The sequence below is a fragment of the Passer domesticus genome, chromosome 9 (assembly GCF_036417665.1).
Source record: "Passer domesticus isolate bPasDom1 chromosome 9, bPasDom1.hap1, whole genome shotgun sequence".
Classification (NCBI taxonomy): domain Eukaryota; kingdom Metazoa; phylum Chordata; class Aves; order Passeriformes; family Passeridae; genus Passer; species Passer domesticus.
In genome coordinates this window covers 14,338,149-14,343,807 of record NC_087482.1, presented here as the reverse complement: position 1 = coordinate 14,343,807, position 5,659 = coordinate 14,338,149, and the positions used below count along the sequence as shown (strand labels likewise).

General features: G+C 50.3%; 1 long non-coding RNA gene across 1 annotated transcript; it reads right to left on the bottom strand.

Moving 5' to 3' along the window:
• Positions 1–2,187: 2,187 nt before the first annotated feature.
• On the bottom strand, positions 2,188–4,827 carry LOC135307193 (uncharacterized). Its single transcript, XR_010367914.1, has 2 exons — positions 4,759–4,827; positions 2,188–2,359 (listed from the first exon to the last, which is right to left on the bottom strand). It is a non-coding gene; the product is annotated as an uncharacterized LOC135307193 (long non-coding RNA).
• Between the last annotated feature and the right edge of the window lie 832 nt (positions 4,828–5,659).

Sequence of the window (5,659 nt, the reverse complement as noted above, 5' to 3'; positions counted from 1 at the left end):
CTCACACACACTCGCTGGCCTCCCTCTCTTGCCGCCGGATACTCTCACCAGTCCGGCGCTGCTCCGTGTCACTGTCCCAAGCCAATCTTCTCTGGTCCTGATATCGAGCTGTTCTGCAGGTCCAGGGTGGGCGGCCGTCCCAGTCCTGGTGTCCTCTTCAGGTGTGGCTATCCCGGACGAGCCGCCAAGCTGAAATGAATGGGACAGGAGAACTTTCTCCTTTTTAATGCCTTTATTAAAAGGAATCAGCTCAGGTGGGGAGAAATCGACGGGTTGCGCCCATGCCGCCGGAGCTCCCAGGAGTGGCACGGAGGAGGAGGATGATGCAGCTGTGTCCGCTGGTCTGCAGGCAGAGCTGGGGATTCCGTCCTCACCAGAGATTAGGAGATTCCGCCTTTTTGGTCCAACACCTCGGGTCCTCTCTCTAGTCAACATCCTTTCAGGTTAGGGTGAGAAGCAAAAAGGATCCAAGCAGGCACTGGACTACGCTCCCATCCTTAGACATCACCTAGGTCCCCTAGTTCTATGTTGGCTCCTTGTTTTTAGGGGTTTTCCTGGAAAACTGCAAAATTTGGTGCAATGCATTTCTCATCTGCATACCAGCTCTGATGCCACTCCCATTCTCCTGGTACCTGCAGGGTCCCTGTGTCACTCCCTGGCAAGCATCAGGGGGAATATGGTTAATCACCAACCATTAACAGGTAATTGAAGAAGAACTCTTAACAATGAAGCCAACTTAACAGCAACTGGTCCAACTTGTTTTAACTCTGCAACCTTAAAAAAAATAGATAACTTTTTATTCATAACACTTCTGGTCTGCTTTGGCTGGGAAACTTGTCCATCCTGCCTCTGTGGCTGCTCCCTGTCATTCTAATGCACAGCCCTTTCCCGCTGCTTGGCATTTAAATACTCTGATTACTTTATTGGGTAACTTGCATCTTGCACTCCATGACATTAAATTGTGTTTACTCAGACTCTGCGTTATCCTGAGTTTCTGGAACACATTTCTAAGCCTTCCAGCTGTAGCCCAAGGGAAACTGGTTCTGCCTTACATCACAAAATTGGCAGATTTTTTGCAAAGACAGCCCGTTACAAAGGACTTGCTGTGTGCATTAACATCTGAGGGGCTGCTTTCAAAGACAGGCAAAAAACCCATGAACAAACAGCAAACCAACCAAACAACATATTATTAAAAACTACTTTATTTTTACCTCTTATTTTTAATCTTTTCCAAGCTGGCCTCCTTTTCCGCTGCAGTGTTTTTCTTTGGACAGAAAAGCCCCCTTGCCAGATGATGCGACTTCACAAGGAAAACAGAACTCACACACAATGCATATATGAAACCTAAACGTAGAGATTCCCATTATCACAATCATCATCAATGATTTTCAGTGTGTTTTGATGTCAGATTGTTTCCAGAAGGGTGAGAACAGTATCTCAGATCTCCTGGCTAGTTTGGTGTCATACCCACTTATTATGTCTCCTTTCTTATTATCTTTCCTTTCTGCAGTTTTGTAGTTGCTCTGCCCATTTGTTGCTCTTGGATCACTGCCTCCTTCACCTGATTTTTACCTTTTTCTGGATTTGTGGGGATTTTTCTGTTGATTTTGGTTTTTCTTGGTGGTTGTTTTGTTTGCCTGATTTATTTGGCCAGTTTTGCTTTTGTTTTGTGTTTTTTTTTTTTTTTTAAATTTACTTAACAGCGGAATCAGCTTGTGATTTCTGTTGTGAAGTTCTGATACACAGGTGTAGCACATAAATGCTGTTTATGTTTTTACAGTCATCTCAGACACAGACCGGCAAGATCCTTGACTTTGAGAACTGAGTGCTCTCAGACAGAAAATTGTGCATGAATAGGAAACTTGTAGCTCCTGTCTCCATTATACACAGCAAAATGTAAAGTGGTTGGAATGATACCCATTCTAGCCTTTATTTTGCCTTCTTTTGCTGCCATGCATCAAATTGTGTCAGACTCATCACTGACCCGGGTTCTTCCAGGATGGGGTGTGCAAGAATGATCCCTCAGCTCATGTGTGGACCTGGTGTGCACCAGGCTAGAGACGTGACTGTCATCCATAGCCAGCCCCTGTCTGCCAAGAGAACAGGGAGCTGCAGCTCTGAGGAACTCCGGGGTGAGGCAGCAAACAGCCCAAATGCCTAGTTTATATCAGTTACTGGTCAGGAGGATTTACTGTGGACAGATTTTTATTTTCCTGCTTAGAGCTGGAATAAAAGAACCCTGGCAGTTTGCTTTAGCTGTGAAGAGACTCTCTTCAACAGGTTCCAGCTCTGCTGCTTGTTTCAATTAAAAGCAGAGCCAAACTCTTCTGTTGGTCACATCAACATAAGTTTCAGGAGTCTGTGAAAGATATAAGAGTGTCAACATTATTTCATTTTATAATACTTACAGTCTTCTAATTAAGTCATGAGGTAATTATGCCATCATTCACTCTATCAAATAACTGGAAAAGCACATTGTCCACCTCTCTGAGTCATTTCTCCTGGAGTCTGACACTGTAGAGAGTTGTTCTGTAACTAAATGACATCTGAAGACAGGTGTAGTCTACCATACTTCTGGCATACTAGAAGTGAGAAAAACCCTTTGAATCAGGATTTTATCCTTTCTTCTTCCACTTACTCCTCCCAGGAATTTTAATCTCTGAGGTCTAAGCTCTTCAGCTGCCTCACAAACATTGTTTTAATTCAGACAGGCATCCATGCATTGAGCCACAAATCAGGACCATGGTGTGAACCTTGAAGCAATGTAGGTTTATAGCACTGAAAATAATAATCCAATACCCAGGTTAAGCCAAGCCTATTGGTTATTTCCCAAATAACTCTACCTATCCTCAGAGATGTTTCAAAAACGATCATTGTAAAGGCTAGGAGCGGGGAGAGAGAATGTTATCAAAATTAAAAATAGAGCTTTCTGAGCTCTTTATATTCCTATAAAAAGAGAGTCCAAACCGTTCATCTATGGAACATTAACTGAGAAGTGAACAAAAGACTGTCAAAATAATTGCTTGGGGAACAAAAAACGCATAAATAAATACAAGCTTAAATGTAGTGTTGCAGTGTTGGTCTGCCCCTGATTGCCTGTAGAATAATCACCTTTGGAAAACATAGAGAAGACCTCTCCCTGTTCCTTGTCCCTACCCTCAGTGCAGTCCTACCCCCAAGGCAGTCCACCTGTGCTGTAGAGCAGCTGTGCCCTGCAGCCACAGCCCAGATTCGACAGTTTTCTGGGGGCGGCCCAGTGCCACTGTGGGTGTGGGCAGCTAGTGGGGCTGAAGAAATGGGGCAGCAGAGCACTTCCCAAATCAGCTCTTCTGCTGCAATAAAGAGATGCAGCTGTGACCCAGTGTCCTGGTGGTAGCACAAGCAAAGCCCAACTGGCAAAAGCACTGGCTGAGCTCCATGCCCAGGAGCAGCCGTGGATGCCAGGACTGAGCCCAGCTGTGCACGAGGGTCCCTGTTTGCCACTGGCAACTGGGACCTCAGCCACCTCCTCTCTACACAGGTGCTCCTGTGCATATTCAGAAGACAAGCAGAAAAGCAGAGGCAATGAGAAGTTGACAGTTTATGCCAGGTCTTCGCTTCTGCCCCTATCTGCCCTGCTGTGGCTGCACCCCTGCCATGAGGCCGTCCCAAAACCCACCACTCCACAACGAGACCCTCTGCCCCGGAGTCCCCTGGTCCTGTTCCCCGGCCAGGACTAAAGGTGGGCAGCCCTTGTCTGGCAGGGCAGGGCTTGTCCCACATTTTATGTTCAAATAAAGAGATGGAGTTGTCGCAACTATGTCCGAGTGGTAGCAGCAGCAAAGCCCACCAGGCACCAGCAGTGGCTGAGCTCCGTGCCCAGGAGCAGCCGTGGATGGCCATGGTGTGGGCAGGCAGGAGCCAGGCAGGGGCTGCTGTGCCCAGCGGCGGGGCCCCGAGGGGATGGGGGAGCCCATGCTGAGCATCCCTGGGCTGAGGGCACATTTCCTTCTTTGGCATCATCTCGGCCTGGACCCCGTCCAGGGGCATGCCCAGGAAAAGTGGGAAACCACCTAGAAAGTGCTTGCCTTGAGATCAATGGAATGAGGCTGGACTCTGAAGGAAGTCCTTCATAGCCTGAGGGGTGAGCTCAGAGCCCAGAGACAGAGACTGAGCCTGTGGCACCCGCAGATCTCTTATGAGCAGAGAGGCCATTTGCCCCCAAGCCTCATCTGTTCACCCAGGGACACATGGTGAGCACACACAGAAGGTGGCTCAGCCCTGTTGCTGCTCCCTGAGTGTTATGTTTGGCTCCCTCTAAAAGGCACGCAGGGGCTTTAGGTCATCTCGGTGCTGTGCAAGGGGCTGGGGGCACCCAAAATTGTGCAGGGAATTTACTGTATGTGGAAAGGTGTGCAGGGGTCAAGGGACACCTGTAAATAGAGCAGGGATCTGGGGTCTCTTGTGAGGCACACAGGGGGATTTTAGGGTGGCTGAGGGTATAGCCATAAGATGTGCAGTGGGTTTGGGTGTCCCCTAAAGTGTGCAGCTCCCCTGATGGCCTGTGTTGCATTACTTTTGTATGGCATCAAGTCCTTCACTTTTGAAATAGGGGCCAAAGGCCAGCACAGCGCACAGCACGGACTTGGTGGGAGCGGGGCAGGGCTGGGGCTGCCTGCAATAGTGGGAATGGCCAACGTGAGATGAATTTTGGACATGACATTGCTTTGGCATGTAGAACCATGAAATGTCTCACATGCCCAATATTGTCTAACTCACTTCTGGTGAAAAAGAGCTAGATTGCACATAACTACCAGCAGGGACACACTCTCCTTGCTGGAAGGGCACCTCTTGAGATCCTTTGCCACAAAAACCTGCCCCGGGCCATGAGGTCACAGCAGGCTCACGGGTCACAGCAGGCTGAGCTCTCAGCAGGCCCTGAGGTCACAGAGGTGCCAGAGGTGCCAGAGCCCCGTGGTTGCACAGCAGCACAAGGAGCCAGCAGTCAGTCCCTGAGCACAACTGTTGCGGCAGCAGCGGCGGTGGCAGCAGCGGTGCTGACATTGGGACAGCGGTGTCGGGACAGCGGTGGCAGCAAGAGCTGCGGGACTGGCGGAGGGCAAGGCAGCATGGCCCTTGCTCTGCGCCTCCTACTCCTGCTGCTCCTGGCCGTGGCCCTGCCTGCCAGGGCTGCCCAGGCTGCTCTGCTGCAAGCGCGGCGAGCAGGTGAGCCGGCAGCCTGGCTGCCCTTTCCCGGCACAGCGCTCCCTGCTCCCTGGGAAGCGCTGGGGATGGTTTTGGCCAGGGCTTTAGGGAGGGTTTCCTCTGTGGGAGGGACAGAGCCCCCACAGGGCCTGGGCGGCTCCAGCCATCACTCCAGGGATGTTGCACAGGGCCTGCAAAGAGGGTGGAGAGTGACCAGAGCCATTCCAGAGCTCCCCAGGCCCCTGTGCACCTCTGGCCTTGTCCACTGACATCTGGCTCCCACAGCCTTACCGGACCCCCTTGCAGTACCCAGTTCTCTAAGGCAGAGGGGGATCCCAGCACACCATGGAAATGGGTCTGATCAGATCTTGCTCCCCTCTAGATGAGCATGCTAGGAAGGCTTCTCCAGCAGCTTGGCTCCGTGAAGATTTCCAGCCTCTTAACCCTCCAGCAGGTATGTTGTCAATGTTCCTAA